An 18,587-nucleotide genomic window follows, 5' to 3' on the forward strand; every position below is an offset into this window, starting at 1 on the left:
CAAAATTTCTATTTAATTCTTACTAACTATGGGTCTTTTATTTAATTATTAAATCATACTTTTTGTTATTTTTTCTTCACTGTAAATACTTAAAAAAAAATTTTAATATTGGAACATTGATTAATTAAAAAATTTATTCTAGTAAAAATAAGAAATGACTGCTAAATAATTGTTTAGTAGGTAATTAAATAGTAAGTAATATAAAAGCAAATATTACAATAACTAATTAGATACATTTTAGATTAATCATGATCAAATAGACATCTAATATTCGTTATAGTTTGTAAAGGCTGTATTATTTTTACAGTGAGTAAGAACTTATTTTTTTATGTGTAAAATGCTGCTCAGAGAGGTGTCAAGCTTTGAGCGCGACCTATCCCAAAGCTTTTGGCTCAAACGGCATCCACACGAGGCGCCTTCCAGTGCGCAGTGTTGAGCCTGCGCGAGATTGGCGCCAGCACGTGCCACGACGCAGTCCAGCTGTTGGTTGGCGAACCCACCTTGCCCCCTGACCCTGCCCAATGCCCAACCGCCGCCCCCCGAAGGCGCCCCTCCAACCCAGTTGCCATTCAAATCAGAGCCGAGCCGTGGGTTGACTTCTGACCATTGATGGCGCACGCAGGCGGGTCAAAAGGGGGGCAGCTATGTGCTGCGGTCGAATGCACTCGGGCCTGGGCCAAAACGGACGCAGCTGGAGCTGGAGCTGGTGGCCCGGTGGCCTGGGGGCCGAGCACGAGTATCTCCAACTCCAGCCGCCGTCGGCCCTTCGCCGAAGCCTTCTTTATTGACTTTAGCCTTCCAATTGGGTTTTTAGGTCAGCGTCAGCCTTCGGCCCCCACAAACACACACACACACCATCGATTGGATGCAGTTAGCAGCTCAAAGGAGCTCGGACATTGGACACTGGACACCCGGACACCCAAACTTACCCATCCTGCAGTCCTGCAGGCTCGCTGGCCAACTGCAGCTGACACTTGTGGGATGTCACAACGGATCGATGGTCGAGATAAGCCAGCTGAAATGCACTTTCACTATGCCTAATTACTTAATTCATTTTCCCAAAATTTAGTTTGTGCCTGCAACACGACAAAGGCCAAAATAAAGTGCAGGTAGGCTTGCAAATATAATGAAAAGGCACCTTTCGTGTAGTAATTAAATTAGCTGTGTTAATGAAGGAGGTAAAATAGTTGGGTAGCTAAATTTATGGTGCTAAAACATGTACTTTTTTAATACCTTTTGTTGTAACAAATATATAAAAAAATATAAAACAATTCTATAGTTAGTATAATAGGCTAAACAGAAAATCAGACAAGAAAATACCAAATTCTATAGTTTATATAATGCATAAAAATTTATATTTGAAGCCAAAATTATGATCTTAAATAGCTAATCAATCTTCGATTATTTTTTAACAATCTTTGCTTTAAAAACATAATAATGTTAAAATGATCAGCACGATATTAGCATGAACCGGAATGTTGACCGAAATGCATTTAGAATAGATGCCAGGACTTCCATCTAATATGTGTGCCGTAGAGCTTCCCCTGGCTTATTTATTGTGCGGCTGTGAATCATCGAATGAATGGCTTGTCAGCTGGAAGTGAGGAAGGCGATGCAGTACGAGGACTTGACGCATTTTGTGTGCAAAACGTTTTGAGCTTATTGTTTCAAATTCGATGCCTATGCCTCGGGCCGGGCACTCGAGACCCGTCCTCATCGGGCATAATTCGTTGGATCCGTCGGATCATCACAAAAGAAAAGCGATGTCATCGGCGAAAATGCAGCAGAGCTTTCCAAGCGACCGGATTTCGGTTGGGGGAATTGCGGGGCAGGCTTCTAAACAATGCCGACCAATTTCCAAAACAATGTCAGCGTGCGCAATTTTAATGATTGCAGATATTTTAATGCGGCACCAAGTTATTGTTCTCATGGTGCTGCCTTGCACTGGAAAAAAAAATGAATCTATCTTTACGCAACATGGAAAATATATAATAAAACAAACTATAATTTAAAATATAATGTAGAATTATTTTATTTGTTGTATACTTTCAATTTATTTCATTATTTTCAATATTTCGTTTACAATTTCTGTGTACAAAAAAAGTTTTTAGGAAATTGTAAACTTTCTTATTTCTTTAAAATTGTTACATAAAATTATTTTATTACCAAACTTGAACTTTTTTCTAACTGTTTCTGAAATATATCGAATCGTATTGCTATCTGAATCTGGTAGCTGCAACGTCAGCAATGGGTGGCCGAATCGCTGTGAAAATATCTGTAAAATTAGTTCATCCAGCACAACATGCCATCGCCTGTCGCAGGGGTCTTAGTGGATGGATATGGATGGATAGATGTGTGTAAGTGTTTTTTGCACTGTGAAACTGTTTTCGGCAATGCAAAATGATTGATTGACTCTCAGCATCATTATTATTAGCATTTTTGGGTTTGGGTCTCCGTTTTGCCTGCGCTTCTGGCTAATTAACAGACCTGGCCAACTCCGATTTAGTATTAATATTGGTGTTGGCCTGGTTCATTCAACTCTGGCGCTGATGGGTGAAGTACAACACCGTTGGACCCGACTGCCTGGCCAGGTCACTAATTGAAGCCGAGGAGGAATTACTAGATAATTTTAATGTGTTACGGTAGCCCAGCATTAGCCCAAGCCAATTTTCACTTCGCATCTTGCGACTTGGCTTCTTTCTTTCTTCGGCTGCTGCAAAGAGATTCGTATCGGTATTTTAACTACTTAAATACCAAAAAAAATGTGACTACAATTTTATATTATTCTATTTTTAAATAAAATAAATATAAATGAAATAAAATAAATAAATTTTAAATAAATAAATTATTAGAATATCTTATTATCAGATTATAATATCTCCAAATTATTAATACTACCGATGGAAAATTACAAATACACATCTACCATTTACCATTTACAAAACGCAAATTTATATAGGAGCTTCATTTACATCTCGTTTTGGCTGGAAATAACCGGCAGCGGTAATATGAAATTTCAAATACCAAATCTTAAGAGACTGCGTATAACGAATTCAAGTCGGTTTTATGAGTTATGAGCATGCCCTCTAAGCTCAGAGGCAACTGTACCTTGTGCAGTGTGATCGACGCCATTTTGGAGCCAACGGCACTTAATTCGTAGACTACGATGGCCGACAAACTTACATTCCATGCATATAAAGCACACACAGTCAAATACTCACTTATACACAGTCAAGTACCCATTTGTGCGGACGCTTTCCAACTTATTTTACATAATAACATAGGCAGTACCCACACGAACACGAATACATAAAAATACATACCACCACACTGACCAGTACTAATACCCTTATAAGCCTTTATTTGCGTGCTTTTGTTGGCTATAAAATTGTTTTTTCTTTATCATAATTAAATTCATGGTTCGTGTATCATCTTCAAAAAGAAAAAAAACCAAACCGAAAGAAACGCTCTCCTGATCTTTCTCCCTCTCTTTCGGCATTTAATTCGTGCGCCGCAAGGTGAGTTGAGCGGTACCAATAAACGTACATATGTACAGTCATATTTACCTCGATCATTTCTATTGTCCACACACGTTCGGTAGATAAGGAGAGCAACAGGGCGAAGAGAGAGAAGGAAAGTCGCGTGTGTGTAGGCAGCGTAAGATTGGATGGGGCTTAGATGAACGGACAGCTCCTAAATTACAGATGGTACTGCCCAGAAGATACATTTTATACCTTAAATCTTTAAGTTAATATCTCAGTCGGGATTTACTTGTTTATATTTTGACCCAATTAATTTGTAGCTTTAAGATATTGGTAATTTACTCCCTTTTTTTGAAGGATGATTAGATTTACAGTTTTATTTGTAAAAAAATAATTAGCCCAAATTTTTATTAAGCCGCATTTATTTATTTGTCTAACACCTCAATATAATCATAAGAGGTCTAGGCATAATGTAGTGAGCCTCATAGCTGTTGCAAGAAAATCTTCGAATTAAAAACAAAATATAAACTAGTCAACTCTATTGGTCTTTTTATATACATATTTACATTTCATAATTTCAGTTCTAAAAAAATAATTTTTACAATATTTCCAGAAATGGCAGATAATATTTGTTAAATAATGTGCATGTTATTTTTGAAGATTTAATTCTTAACAATTAATCTCTTATATGACACCATTGTTAAAAACGATTGACGATTAGTTTTCCAGAGTGCTTCACATACGGATACCACTCCACCTTCCAAGTTTTAGTTGTTGATTTTAATTATGCTGCCGTTGGCTCTACTAATTCCATCCAATCTAATGCCGTGGGGTAATCTCAAGCAAAACGAAAGCGCCACCCATCCAAAGATATCTCTTAGTCCCCCTCACACTCGCTTGCTCTGATGTTCGATGTTTTTCCCCACACGTACACGTACACGCATTTCTTTTGATAATTTCATAATCATGTTTCTATTTTTCACATTGATAACTCAGTTGGAGATCACCGGAACTGAGAGCTTTGTAGGATGGGGCTTCTTATGTGAGTACATGGCCCAATGCGAGTGTCAATAACTCATCGCTGACATCGAATGCTGGTCGCCAACGCAACTGCTCATCCCCCTTCACCAGAAAACTAGTGGAAAACCCGCTTGAAATTGCTGCACGAGCTGCAAGACAAATGAATTGTCATTTGGCTCGTGTGCAGCGCGGAGCTGAACAGATCGGTGTCTTTATCCAATCCCTGATTACCCAACTTAGATGACTCCATTAAAGGGAAAACAGAAAAATCCAGTGAAAAATTGTAAAACTAGACAGTCCTTCTCAATTATTGATCAGCCTTGTTTTTCTTAAAACTTACAAATTACATGCATCGATCTCAATGTTTTTCAGAAATTGATCTCTTGAATAACAGCATCATGAAAATGATTATCGTTTTTATTTTTGTATACATATAGGTAGATGACGTTTCTTTATTTTTTGCTGAATATTCCTATTTAATATTTTTACTATTTATTCCCGTTTGGTGGCCAAATAGACAACAATAAAAGTTAGCCTTTCAAACTAAATTAAAACAACTAGAAAATGAAAAGCGGACCAATCCAAGGCCCCGATGAAATAATATCAAAATCACACAAATGTCATAAACAGAATCCATTAAAAGCAACCTGAAAATACTGATTCTTTTCATTAAAAATAAACTCGAACCACCCACGAATTTAATTGTTGTTGTTCTTAGTAGTTTTATTTTTTCATAGCAATTTCTTTCGTCCATTGAAATGCGTACAAAAATCATTTAGACAGATCGTGGCATTAAAATATATGTACATGCATACATATAAGCACAGATATATCAAGCGCAAAACAACCGAATATTTTAATTAGAGTATAGATAAAAAATAACAACAACAATGGAAAAATTCAACAAATACAAATACGAGAAACGAAAAAGGGCGAGAGGGGGCGACAAGGGCGGAGGCAGCAACAAATATTAACAATAATTATACCCAAAATATCAAGACGCGACACCTATTCCATATAAATTTTAGCTTTCCACAATTTTTTTCGTTCACTCTCGATAAAAATAACATTCCACACGTACACATACAAGTAGGGGCGGAATAGATTTGGGAAGTGAATTTTGGACAGTACCTACACACCACCACCCAACCTCCCCCTTGGAAAGAGGCAGGGAGATGGGTCGAGAGGGGTGTGGCGGGGCCTGCGGGTAAAAATAAATACAAATGTCGCCGGCATCAATAAGATATAAATTAAAAGCGTACTACAATCCCAATGTTAATTAGAGAAGCACGAGGAACGGAGAGAATGTGGCGGTGGTGGGGCTAAAGATAAGGCTAAGGTGGAGAGAAGTGGAGCGAAGAATGAGAGAATCTCCCAGGTACACTGGAAAAAGTAGAGAGTTCGGCCTACCAAATTTTAATAATCAGTTTTACAAATAATTCACTCAATTTGATCTATTATTATAGCAAAACAACTGTGGATGAGCATATATCTTTTATATATTCATTATAGACGGACATAGATCCCTATTTATATTATCCTTTTTATATCATATTATTACTGTTTTACAATTTGCTCGTAATCTTCAATGGTTTTTAAAGTTTGATAATTTTCTTATCTTTAATAATAAATATTAATATTTAATAATTATTAAGGGGTTTCTTCTAGTGCAAGATCCTATATCCAATGGACCCATATCGGGGACTGGAACTTTTCTGCTCCCATCCTCCCTTCCAATTTCATACCTCGCTCCAGTGGAAGCGTTTGACATGCTGTCGTGTATCTATTAGATACATTAGCTACCGCATGCCGCCAACTTGCGCTCCCTTTTGGGGCCTATAGCTGCATCTACAGATCGCTGCATCTATGGATCGTTGCGTTGCTGCGACAATTTCGATGTTCTCGCATTTGGAGTGTTTTTACACGTAAATTTATTTTGTTTTTGTCGACTTTAATAAAGTTGCATCTGCCGTGGGGTGCCACCTTATAGCTTTGGCGTCTTCCAAAGTGGGAGGGAAAACTTTATTTATTCCAGCCTCGGCAGCTTAATGACTTCCTGCAGGGGCGGCCACTATGAGAAATCGGAGGAAGGGGCAGATTATGGTGCGGTAGCGGTGTTATGTATATATATTCTGTAAGGAACTGTCTCAAATTTTAAAATTATGATTTCAGCATGTACAAGAGTATAAATACATGCATCCGAATTTAAATGTGGTTTTCATCCCACAGAAGTAAATTTCTATATACAATTTTAAACATTACTAATCTAAACCATTTTCCTAGTTAAATTACAAAAATGTGTATCCGCTTTTAGGAATTCAGCACAACAAATGAACGTTTTTCTTGGCTGCGTCACTTCAATTACAATTTCAAATGAGGGCAAATGATTTATTTAAATCCGTATGTCAACTAGTGGGCATTCCAATGACTGAAATAGTGTCAGCCAAACCCTTCAAAATAATTCTTTGGAAATTCACATTTAATTTATTTGTTCTCACTATACTTACAGTTATAAAATCAGTGACGGATCACGGATTTGCTTTCCAATTTAAGTTTTTGTAGCCTACCTTTATAATGGCACATTTCCTTGTACGTTTGATCCGAGTAAGGCGTATTTATCCCCCAAATCCAATTCCCAAATATTTAATTTGCTCAAAGTACAGTTTTGTATTACGTAAGATGTATTAATTGAATGGCTTATTTTAAACTCAAAACTTCCCAAAAACCAGGTCACACTTAAAATAACTTTTCTCTATTAAATACGATTTTATTAATGGTAACTATAATTTACCAGAGGGCGACCAGTTTCTCGCATTTAGCACCCCATGAATCAAAAACTCGGACTGCTCTCTTCTACCCAAAACTTTTGCCCAAGAAAGCGGGCAATTCTGCAATTCAATTGGTCGGCCGGCTATCTTTCTTTCTTCCCGGACTCTCGCAGTCTCAGGCTTCAACCTTGCCACTTCGCCTTAGAAAAGTAAACACAATCTGGCTTAGATAATAATGCTTGTGGGCCAGTTTGGGAAGGGGCTAGAAAAGACCGAAAAACCGCCGACGCATGCAACATGTTCGCCGTCGAACATCGAACTTCGAACGACCCGACAATCCGACGAATACGACGTATCCGACGGATTCGGATTTTACTTGCCGCTTACTGAAACAGGAATTCTTATTACGCGCAGTACAATTTCAGAAATCAGACGGGCAGCAAGTGTCGTGGTTCAAGTGCGGCTAATTTGGCTTATTTGTGATTTTCACACTGTTTTGTGGCTTAGTAAACTATCACGACAAGAGTTGAAAAGACTTTGAAATAAAAACAAGAACTATAAAATACAAATAGAAAACAAGAACTAATAAAAATACAAATAAATAAAAACAAGAAAAACTATAAATAAGGAACCCGAATAAGAACAAATAAACTCTGTGTTATTGGGTGTTTTTAAAAGAAATCCAAGAAATTCTAGTTTCTAGTGCAAAACTATAAAAACAAACTGCAACGGCAACGCGTCGGCAAATTGGCATAAATAAATAAAATCACTGTCGTTTTCCTGCTGCTGTTCTTTTTTTACAACCTGATTTTTATGAATGAATGCAGCTACAGCGAAAAAAAAACCGCAACAAAAGAGCGAGACAGAGCGAGTCGCGTGCACAGGAGCGAAATTGCAGAAGAAAAGGGGGGCGGGAAAAAAAGCGGACAGGTTGTCCCGTTCGATGGCCGCCCACCGCCCAACTTTGTTTTTGTTTTTCCGCTTTTCCTAGGCGACACACGCTCACGCTTGTCACTTTGTTGCTTTTGCTTTCGCCTGTCAGCGGCTGTCACCAGCACACACACACCAACGAACAGAGACAATCACACACACATGCAGCAATTGTTGTCGTTGCAAAATTAATAACGGAAGTTGTGCATTTTATTAATAAAAACGAAATTCGCACAGAACCAGATTCACAATCAGAATCAGAAAAAAAACCAGAACACGAAACTCGCTGCGAAATAAGAAAAAAACACAGAAACCGCAAGTGCAGCGCGACGGCTTCTTCTTCTCGTGGCGTTTTTCTTCTATTTCGTTTCGTTTGTTTTCCGCTTCTCGGAAAACCCTTGAAATCGCTCTCTGTTTTGCCTCCCATTCTCACCCATCTATGTTTTCTTATTGTATTGCAGTTGTGCAGTGTTGAAAAATCTAACTAAATTCAAAATCAGCTTAAAAGGAAAGTGTTTAAAGTTCCATCAATAAACCCATAAAACAAATTTATAAGGGGAAAGAAATCCTTCGAATAATAACCCTCAGTGTTTCAAAAGTGTTCAAATTTTACAATTCTTGCATCGCATCACCAAAATCAGCGACTGCTTTTCTGCATCCTCGTGAATTTCCTGGAAAATTTGGAGAAAAACTGTGCAAACGGTAAGTTTTAAGACAATCTTTAAATAATTCTTGTTTTGAACCTCTTGGGTTAGATATTCTTTTATGCCGTAAAAGGATTTCATTGTGCCCAGATACTCAAATATTTCAAGAGCGTTATCTTACATTTCAAGTGAATATCTTTTCCTTAAAATAACTTTAGGATTTTTTTGTGTCACTGCGTTTTTGTTTTAATCCAGTTGTTTCTTAAAAAAAACATTCATTTGGGTTTTTATCAAAAATTTAATTAGTTTAAAAAAAATGTTAATTTTCATTTAAATGTAAAATAACTTGACTAAATTAAATGATAATTTGAATGTAAGATATTAACTTGGGAAAAATAATTTTGACCTCACCCTGACATCAAAAGCTGAATTTTGTTATTTTATTTCAATGTTCCCAAATAAGATGTCAATAGTTTGTCTTTTAAGTGGTAACCAGTTCAAAAGTCATAAAAATTACAGTAAAATAGAACTTTCTCGCTTGTTTAGGACTTGTTTAACTTTTAAATGGCCATGCGATTCAGTCTTTGATTTTGTTGTACATAAATTGAATTAGGTTAACAAATTTTTATTGACCATGATCTTTATTTGCGATCTCTCTCAGTGATCGTAAACCGAAGTTAATGGCTTACAAAAACTGACTTACAAAAGGCGTTAACATTTGACTATCTTTAAACTAGCAAAACGAGTGTGAAACTTTAAAAAAATATATATATTTTTGGCTTAAAACGCTTTTATGATTGGTCTGCGGCCCTTGAAGACAGCCCCGACTAGTGTGTCCTCTTCCGATTTGATAAATGAATCTTTGGAGTTTTGGAAAACGTTTTCGGGGGAATTTCGTGCAGTAATTGCCAACTTATTCGAGGCAGTGGTGTGTGGTATGGCCAATAATGGTAATAGCAGCTAATGAACTGGGGTCTCTCGGCTGGATTTTTGGATTTGGCTTCGGAGTCGGGGGTCTCCGCCGCGTAAGTGTAGATTCCTCGCATCGGCAAGTGTTGTTTTTATTTTTTACCGGCGTTGAAAACAAACACAAATAGTAGATGTGGAAACCCGGGGATGCTGGGAAACAAAGGGGGAAACCCGAGTGCAGAGGAGGCGAACAATTAACGCGTCGCTGTAATTACAGCAAATGGTAAAAAATGTTTGGGAACAACTAACCAGAAAAAGACACAGAAAAGGTACGGCAAGAGGGAAGAATACAAAATATTAATAATCAATAGCCCGCTAAAAGGCATCGACGGAGTCGGTCGAGTTGGTCGCGATGGTTGAGGCAATTTTATCGGTCATTGAACGGCCGAGAAACCAAGAGACCAAGAAAGACTTACAAAGCGCCGAGCTGGGATTGGAAATTATGCCAAAAACTCGGATTTGCCGCAGTAAGAAGCGATCGGTTTTTGGTTAATTACCCGGACTAAGGCCCAGGCCAAATCTCCGTTAACCTCCGGGGAATACAACTTCGGAGCGGGTTGGTGGGGCCGAGCAGTTAATTACATAAAAACAAGTGATTTGCGTGTGCGCTGCCGCTGCTGCTGCTGCCCACCGGCATCGATTCCAGCTCAACGTTTCTTAGATTTTTTTCGTTGGGTAATTTTCAACTCGCCAACTTTCGGCCCGGCTAATTAGCGGAGAAAATCTTTGGCAGAAGCCGAATGCCCATTTGCTGGTTGAACTCTTGTGAGTCGGTAGAAGTGGTAATGTGTCCAAGAACAGGTGACCTTTGACCGCAGTTTAAGGCCCTAAAATATCATTACCTAATGTTTAGACCCATTGAAAATGGAAAAAAATCGTCTCACTCAGAGATTCTGAAAAATCCGATTTTGTGAATTAAATGGGAGTTTTTAAATATCCGTTTCAATTGACATCGAGGAGCACAATATCCTGAAAAATCGGATTATGCGAGTAATATAGGAACTTTTAAGTATTCAGACCAATTTACAAAAAAAAATTTTAAATTTAAAAAAATTTATATTAGATCTCATTTTATCAGTGAATTATTCAAAGGCCTCAATTAAAGTTGAAATAAAATATTTCAGAAAATGCATTTCTCCTACAAAAAAATGTCATTCGGTTTTTTTCAGTCCAACTTTATTTAAACAAAAAAAATTTAAAAATCCTATCGCCTCTATATCTAAAGAAAAGTGGGACAACCGTCACACTCTTTTCTGAAAAATCAATTCCGATTTTGTGAGGAAATTGGGAGCTTTTAAACATCCATACCAATTAAGATCAAGGATAACGTTTGGATTAAACATAAAAAGTGCTCACAGCTCAAAGTGCGATAGTTTTAAATGTGCGAAACGTAATGTCCCCTTTTTGTCCTTTTTTAAGATCTGTTGGTTTTTATAAACTAACGGCTTGGGATCTTCTTTACTTTTAAAGGGAATCTTATTAAATTTTGTCACACAGATTTCCTCATACTTTTAGCTTAAATTTTGTATTAAAGTGTAAAATAAAAAGTAAATTTGGCAGTCATCTTCTCTGTGAAAAATTCTGTTTCATTTCATTATGGGTCAAATCATTCCACCAACCACGTTCTCTTTTTCTTCTACTTAGCTTCCGAATGACCTTTGCTTGGCGCCGTCTTCTTCGCATCCTTTCATTCCATGCCCGCCCCACCCTCCATATAATTTATCATAAAAAATAAAAGTTTTTTGGCTTTTTACGAACCTTTTCATGGGGTTTCTGCCCCCCTGCGGTCAAAAAATTGGAAGGGAGCTGGACAATCGGCGCCGTGACTGCGTTCTAGATAAATAAGCATTCTTAATTATCCCTTTGCCTCGTTCTCTGGGGTGGCAAAAATGTTATAAACAATGGAAACCGCGCACTTAATGCGTTTTCTGTTTTCCACAACAGGGCAGAACCAAAAAAAAGAGCGGCAGCGGGCAAGTATTTTTCTTCATATTATTCATTATTTTGTGGCCAAAAAAGAAAATGTTTTTATTGCCTGCGAAAAAGGGTATAAAATGCCCCGTCGCCATTAGCCAAGGACCCGCAAACGGGACGACAACAATTCCAATCAAATGTGAAGGGGCACGAGTAAAAAAGGGAGATTTCAAAGTGGCCTTTTGGCCAGATATGCAGCCATGGGCGGGAAATGGGGGTGAGTGAGAGGCCGAGGGGCCGAAGAAATGCCGTCGGTAGATGAGATTTGGATTTCTGGCTCATGACAGGCCAGTGACTTTTCACTTTTTCGCATGTGAGCAAATGTGTAATTGAAGTTCCGCTCGAAAAGCGAGCCAAGAAACAAAGAAACGGGAGAAAGGACTCTAAGGACCTGGCCATTCGATTCAATTGTTGCCTTTCTCACTCGCCGACGGCGCCTTGGCCCAAAGTCGCGATTGCCACATGAGTTGGCACAAAATCGGAGACTCACAAAATCAGTAAATCGCTCACAAAGTGCACGGAAAGTTCAGCGAAAATGAAAATGATGTGGCACTTTTTCAATGCTACCTGCCATGTAAATAATCAAACAAAAAATCCTTCGAAAATATTATTGCAGGAGCCAGGGATTTAAGCGGAATATAGCTGCATCGATTTGAAAAAATATTCTCATCATAATATTTGCAGTTTTTCTTCGGGACCTCGTAAAGGCACCGATTGAGAACGTAAGCCAACGTAAACATTTACCTTTGGACGCTGCGTTACAGTGAGCTCCCGGTAAAAAGGCAGGCTGACCCATGAAATTAAAGAGAGAAGAGATTTTAGATTTTATTCTCCGCAAAGTGTTATTAAAGCGAAATGGTTTTAAATTACTTAACATTATTAATATTTTATTGAAAATAAATAAATATTTTTTAAACAATTTAGAAATTGCTGTAAGAATTTTAGTAAAAACTCTTTTTGGAACCATGATATTAACTAGTTATGTTTTTTTTAATTGGTCAAAAACATTTCAAATCTTAACTTTTAAACCTTTAGAATATACAAATATTTAAACCTCTGAAACACACCACCAAATTTCTAGAGATTTCTGTGGCACCATAGTATAATTTAAAAAGCTGAATCAAGGACTTATTAGCTCTTGCTTGATTTCCTAACGCCTTAAGGACTCGTAGCGTAAGAGAACGTAAGCTCGGGCCGTAACGAAAAGTACAATTGCAGTTTGAGTTATTTTTTGCCCTCTTGTTTCTGCCCAGCCCACGACCTAAAAAAACGATTTCTATATGTTGGCGACTATGGCTGTGTGCTGTCCGTGTGCTTAGTATTATCAAATGCAATTTTCTAACGCAGTCGCACTTTCAACGATGACAGCAGCAGCAGCAGCGACGTGGGCAGCGGCGTCGACTGCGACTGAGGCCCCCAAAAGCAGCAACAAAGGCCCCCCAACAATTGCAGTTTTAAGTGAAAATAAAATGCATGACAACAGCAGTGGAAAAGCAGCGGCAACAACAATGCATGCCTAAAACCTAATAAAAATTCAAATTAACATTTGAAAGAGCGAGCTGGCAAATAGAGCGGTCGAGCGATAGAGATAGCGATAGAGAGAGCTGCAGCAAGTGAAAGAGATGGAAAAGAAAAAGAGAGCGCGAGCGAGCGAGATAGAGAAAGAGACAGGCGACGCAACCGAAAAAGCTTATGAAATTCTATTAATTTTTGAACAAAACGGAATGTAATCCCTGCGAATGACCCATCGCCCTGCCACTCCCACATTTCTAATCGCCCATCGACCGACCGATTGCAACCCGAAACTTTCCGATTCCGATGATGCCAAAATTGTTTGTTGTTTTTCCCCATTTTGTTGCACTTTGTTTTTGTGCTTCTTTCTCTCGGTGTCTGTTGTGCGCTTCTGCTGTTGTTTTTGTTGTTTTGGTTGTGCAGATTGCAGACACTCGCATAATAATGCAATTTGCCATCTGCCATGGAACGACGTTCCGTCCGATTCGAATATTCGACGTCACGCGCCAAAAAGACTGCGACGTTGTTGTTGTTGTTGTTGTCGATGTCTGGCCTCTGGATGTCTGTTTGTCTGTCCCACTCCCCCTTTGGATCCCGAACCCTTCTCCCTCGCACACACCAGCATACGAACACCTTTATAAGCACACAGATACCATGCGATACAAATGTACGGTGGTCACTGACAAATTGAAGGTGCTTTCTTGGGATTTAAGTCGGTTACTTAAAAGTTATTCTAGTACAGCCTCTTCCAAGTAGTTTATAGTATTTTAACTAAATATATTAAACAATGTTATTTAATACTCCAACAAAATAGGTCCTAGTTGTTATTAACATACACCAGCCAAATTCTTATCAACAAAGTTTTGAAAAAACTAGAATTACTTTGGTTACAATTTTAAATGCATTTTTATTTCACATTATTATATTAGTTAGCTAAAACTTTAAACAAAATTGTAATATTTATTATTTAAGGATGTGTTTTTTTAAGGATCTAATATTCCAGCTGTTTGACAGTAAGCTTAAAGAATTAATATTTGTTTAGTAAATTTATCTAATCGAAACTTAAGCAATTTCACAAAAAAAAATTTATATTTTGGGGAATTATGATAATTTTAAAATGGGTTTTAATTCCCGAAGTCCGAGTGTTTACTGTGGCCACAAAGACAACAAATCGGTGGACACCTGCAGGTTGCTTGTCCTTTACACTCACACATTTGCGGGCAAACAAATACCTTCAAAGGATGCCACTCTTGCCGTTTGATATTTGGCACTCTTTGCTGTTCTCTTTGCTCCCATTTATGCACTGCTCACTTTTCCGGCCCCCTGACCCCTGACCCCCCCTAATCCTTTTTCCGCTGCTGCAGTTGAAGGCCTCGAATCGCCTTCGGCTGTCGTCGGCTGCGAAAATTCGCGATTCTGTTCCTTCTTCCTCATTCTTCGCATTTTTTTAATGGACTGTATGTATGTGTGTGTGCGTTGATTTTGCGATTTTTGTTTTTGTCCTTTTTTTCGCACAGTTGCGAGTTTTCCACGAAAAACAGCTGCAAAAAAGCACGTGTCATCGCTGACTCGCCCATTTCAGCGTGTGCGTTTTCCCCCAGCGCCTTTCCCGCATTTCCTCCCGCTCGTTTTTCCCAACGCCGTTTTCTCCATTTTCCCCAACGCCAACGCCACATCCACTTTTCCCTTTTCATGGTCGCTTTGGTGGCCCCCAGCGTTATTTGATTTTTATGCTTGCGGATTTTCTTTTGATTTCGCTGTTCGCGATTGTTGTTCTTGTGTGAAAGCGTTTTCGTAGACAGGACAAATCGGGGAAACCCCATGGCGATGATGACGATGACGAGATGATGACGATGTCGTCTGTTTTCGGTGGAAATTGGCATAAGAGAGCCAAGAGGGCGGGAAGCGTAATAGCCCTGTGCAATGGGCGGCGAATGCAGTTCTTTGGCAGAGCCAGAGGCAGACCCATACGCCCGATTCTCCGACATTATTGCCACAGCCAAATTATTGATTTGATTTCTCGATTTGGCCGCGAGCCAAGCGCCAACTTGGTTAAAAGCAAACAACGAAAATACTGCTTAAGATGGCACACACCCAAAGATACAGTGGTCGTTAGGAAATGGGATTTGCGAGTTAAGAAAATGCACTAAAATCTTGAAATTATCCAGAATTTTACATTTTAATTCTTCTTTTTTTATAGTTCTTCCAATTTAATTTAATAACTTTTCAATACAATACCATATCAATTTTCTGAGAATAACTCTTAGTGAATATAATACAAAAGTAGTGTAATACTTAATTTCTGAAGAAAGAGGCAAGGGAATTCCAAGTTCTTGCCACTTACAAGTGACCACTGTACCTAAGACGGCCCATTCTGCAGAAAGTCGCATAAGATGATGGCATAACCACTGCACCACCCCCGCAACCCGAATCTCGGTGGCAGAATCGAAGCTGCAATAAATAAAAGACGCCCCATCCTTTCTTTTCACAAAGAAGTCGCCACTCGGACTGGCCTTCTATGGGTATTCTTTGGTTTTGGCTCTTCGGCTTTGCCCATGTGTGCAACTTGAGACTGCAGTCTGGGAATTCCGCTCTTTTGCGTTTCTCTTAGGGTTTTCGGAAACCAAGCGAAACCCCCCCAATTTTCTCAGCTGAGGTTTGTTATTGTTTTTCTTGCCGTTTTGCCGGCTGGCGAGCGAATGAATGAATATGAATATGAGTGCGAGTGTTCTCTCTCTCGCTCTTTCTTCGCGCGCCATCTCGCTCTATTGGCGTTCGGAAACTTCGGAAACACTTCGTGTTGCATCGAACCTGCTCGATGTTTTCTATGATTAAGAGGAAGTGGGGGCGATAACCGGAAACGGAAATCATATTTGGGCAAGTTCTAATGCCATCGACGTTTGCAATTAAATGGCCAAATGCCAATTGTTTTAAGCCTGCGGAAGGGAGAGAGACAGTCAGAGGTGAGAAAGGGACAGTCGCCAAAAGCCTGACCCTGCCATTAACCGTTAATGCACGGTTCGTAAATCGAATTGAAAGGAAGGTGTGTCATGCGGACCTATAAATAAAATTAACAACCAGCCAAGCGATTCGTGGTGAGGGGAAGAGGTTAAGGCGGAAATATTTGCGCGACTGTGACTTTGTTGCTCCTCGTTATTGCCGCTGTTGTTGTTGTTGTTGCTGCTGTAATTAATGGCAAACAATTACAAAAAGGAAAAACACAACGAAAAAATAAGCTGGCGAAGAGGAATGAGGCCTCGAGTGGAATTACAGAATAAAAGGCGAAGAGCAAGTTAAAAAGTGAATTACCTGATAAAGGACAAAACGCGATTTGAGGTGTGTTTGCCGACCGCCGACCACCTTCCCACTGCGATTCCATATCCAATCCATCCGGTCACCAATGCGTGTGTCTCGGGTTAAGCACCGCTGCCCAGCATGGGTCCCCAACTCTGGACAGTGGGCCATATCAAAATTCATAGTAACAAACACAAAATATATTTATTTTATTTTATTTTATTGAATCTAGTTGCCCATTTTATTTTTAGTAAATTCTGTAATATTTTATATCAAATATTTTAAAGTTTGTAATAAAAACAGAACTCAAACAATGGATCACTATGGACGGCAGTCCATGTAGTGACGAAGCGCACCAGGAGAGTGTGCGAAGGCGACTTCACTATGGACGGCAGTCCATGTAGTGACGAAGCGCACCAGGAGAGTGTGCGAAGGCGACTACTATATATACACGAAGAAATGAAAATCTACTGTGATGGTCCGATCATAATGAATGATACACCTACCGAAAGGTATTGCGAAAACTAACAGGATTGCATACCAAGACTCTAAGAAAATCAATTGGCTTGGGAGAGAGAGCGGTGAAAGTGAAAAAGTGAAAATTTCGAAATTTGGAGCTGTTGGGGCCGGTGGGGATAAATGCCCCCTCGAAATATTTTAATTGTATTCCTTTTGAAAATACCCGTCGAATGAGGGGTCATTTGTCAAAATCCGACGCTCCGTTCAAAAGTTATAGCCAAAATAAGATTTTCTTCGTCTTCCCAAAATGAAAATTTAATTATGTTTGTCAGTTTGTCAGTTTGTCAGTTTGTCCAAAACATGTTTTTTAAGTTTTGAAAATTTTATATGACGTTCATCACATCGATATAAAAAACTTTTGTTCCACGACTTTTGGAAAAACTCGCTAGTTTAGCGGGAAAACAGCTATAAATAGCTACATATCGGAAAGCCGTAACTTCTATACTACTAAAGCTACAGACTTGTGCTGCATCTCGTTTGAAAGGTATTTTTAAATGCTATAAACGCCTTCTATATGAAATTTGTGTAAATGTAATAGTTAAAAAAATATGAACAAAAGACAATCTTTGAAAATTTTTTTTTTAGCTTTTTTTTATTTTTCTCAAAAACGGCTCTAACGATTTTCTTTAAAACTTTAAACGGTATAGCCCTTGAGATTCCTTAAATTTTGGTATATAACACATTACTGTAAAAAGTCACGTTTAAAAGATATTTTTATACGAAAATAGCCACTTTTGCCAGGTCGAACAAATAACGCTCCCTGAGTATTGAATTTTGTGTGAGGGTATACGAACTGTATTTTTGGGTCATGGAATCAGTAAATTTGCACTTAAGAGTTCCATAAAAAAATCTTTTGTTCTACGACTTTTGGAAAAAGCCGCTACTTTAGCGGGAAAAAAGCTCAAAATAGCTAAATTTCGTTAGTTTGTAAGTTCTACACTACTAAAGGTACAGACATGTGCTATACCTCGTTTAAAAGGTATTTTGAAATACTTCAACGCCTTTTTAACTTAATTTGTTAAAATACAATAGTTTAAAAATTATGATTGACCAATTTAAATTTAAATGTATATATTAGCTCCTATGAGAGCAAATGTAAACAAACAAAAACTTCTGATATCAAATAAAAACACCTCTTAACGAGGTAAAAAACTAGTGACGACCGCACCTTCAACATACAAAAGTTCTGATATCAACATTTGTGACGAAAAATTATTACACTCGTCATTAAATAGACTTTCTAATCTTTTCTCATTCGTCACGCTGCAATAGAAAATGCCTGTAAAGGGAAAAAGGCTGGAATAGTTTGCTAGGGCGGGCCGAATGAGAAAATATTAGAAAGTCTATTTAATGACGAGTGTAATAATTTTTCGTCACAAATGTTGATATCAGAACTTTTGTATGTTGAAGGTGCGGTCGTCACTAGTTTTTTACCTCGTTAAGAGGTGTTTTTATTTGATTATAAAATTAACCTA

General features: G+C 38.4%; 1 protein-coding gene across 3 annotated transcripts in view; it reads left to right on the forward strand.

Annotated features, from left to right (window-relative positions):
* Window positions 1-7,651: 7,651 nt before the first annotated feature.
* The window catches only part of ab (BTB/POZ-zinc finger protein abrupt), a 51,085-nt gene continuing 40,149 nt past the window's right edge, over window positions 7,652-18,587 (forward strand). For 2 of the 3 annotated variants that reach the window (XM_070211453.1, XM_070211455.1), the window contains exons 1-2: window positions 7,652-7,727; window positions 8,662-8,902. The gene's annotated coding sequence lies outside the window, so the exon portion shown is untranslated. Of the gene's footprint in view, window positions 7,750-8,661; window positions 8,903-18,587 lie in introns of all 3 variants that reach the window. The other variant, XM_070211454.1, reaches the window with a different exon arrangement.

This window comes from Drosophila takahashii, chromosome 2L (assembly GCF_030179915.1).
Source record: "Drosophila takahashii strain IR98-3 E-12201 chromosome 2L, DtakHiC1v2, whole genome shotgun sequence".
Taxonomy (NCBI): Eukaryota; Metazoa; Arthropoda; class Insecta; order Diptera; family Drosophilidae; genus Drosophila; species Drosophila takahashii.